This window comes from Acyrthosiphon pisum, chromosome A1 (genome assembly GCF_005508785.2).
Source record: "Acyrthosiphon pisum isolate AL4f chromosome A1, pea_aphid_22Mar2018_4r6ur, whole genome shotgun sequence".
Taxonomy (NCBI): Eukaryota; Metazoa; Arthropoda; class Insecta; order Hemiptera; family Aphididae; genus Acyrthosiphon; species Acyrthosiphon pisum.
Window position 1 is genome coordinate 144,759,118 of NC_042494.1, and position 1,451 is coordinate 144,760,568.

Consider the following 1,451-nt stretch of genomic DNA (forward strand, 5'->3'; position numbering starts at 1 on the left):
TGTTATCACAAAAACCACCGACTTGCGTGGGGGTGGGGTGGTGGTAAGTTCCACGTACGCAAACGAAACTCGTCCGCGTCCCTATGTGGTGATAAAAATATTATTTTTTTTTCGCTGTTAGTTCAATACTATTACAGATCTAGGATTAAAATTATTATTATTTTTTTTATTATTATTACAACGTTATTATGTGAATTATTATTATTATTATAATTATTGTTAATTGTTATTAATAATTATTATATTATAATTATTTGTAGGTTCATTATGTGATTTGTACGTTTGATTTGACATTACAATATTTATGAGGGGATTTCGTTTAGACTTTTATAATATTATTTGTTGAAAGCTATAAAATTATTTTCCCAAATTCGTTTTGAAGACATCCGCAGCTGGTAGTATTATATAGTGTTCTCGACCGGTCATTTTAATACGATCATTAATAATTGGTAGTATGAATGATAAAACCGTTAAATTAATTTAGTTTTAAATAATATGTATAGTATGGAATAATAAATATAATAGGCAGTGGCTGTTTTAAAGTTTTCTATAGACGACGTCGATATATTAGTATTTCCAGAATATGACATTTTTAACTTTACAAGGCATTTTACACGTTAGTTGTTCGTGTGAAATTGTTTTTTTGCACATTAAAATAAATTAAGCTTACGATATATAATATGTACAAATGTATTTTCCCCAACCGCTTGATTATTTAGCATATAATATATTTCAATATTTGTACCTATTTAAAGTACGTCTCTGTGCTTCAATTACGTATTATCGTTTCTATATCGCATTACCTACATAATAATATATTCATACTGTCAATGATAAAAAATTCATTATAATATATCATTTATAGCCAGCACATAAACTGTAGTGGTCTGCAGAGGCGAGTGCATTAATATTAATATATAAGTATTACATTTTACGTTATTTTCGTTACACAAAACCCTTTTTACACTTTTATGTTTTTCGTTCTCCGTACTTTTACGCTATACGGTACGTTATTGTTTTCAACGGACGTTGGATTATAATGCGTAAGTTAATATTATGTATATCATAACAATACAATATAATAAATTGTTATAGATACACATCTAACTTCCGACCATAATCTTCTGTATTTGTGCACATTATTTAATTTATTAAATCTCTCTGGTAATGCTGCAAAGTCCCTTAATTCTCCATATAGTAATATTATAATAATATTTACACAAAGTTTAACACATAGAATTTTTTATGGTCAAATTATGTTATTCGACTTTTACGACGAGTAATATAACTACCATACCCCTCGCCTGCAGTCGGATCCACGCTTTTTTACTACTTGCAAAATGACGTACACGTAAAATATATTTAATTTCTATCACATATTATATTATTTTCTTTGCTAAACGTAGGTAGGTACACATTTACAATAATACATAAAGATACTAGACAGCCGA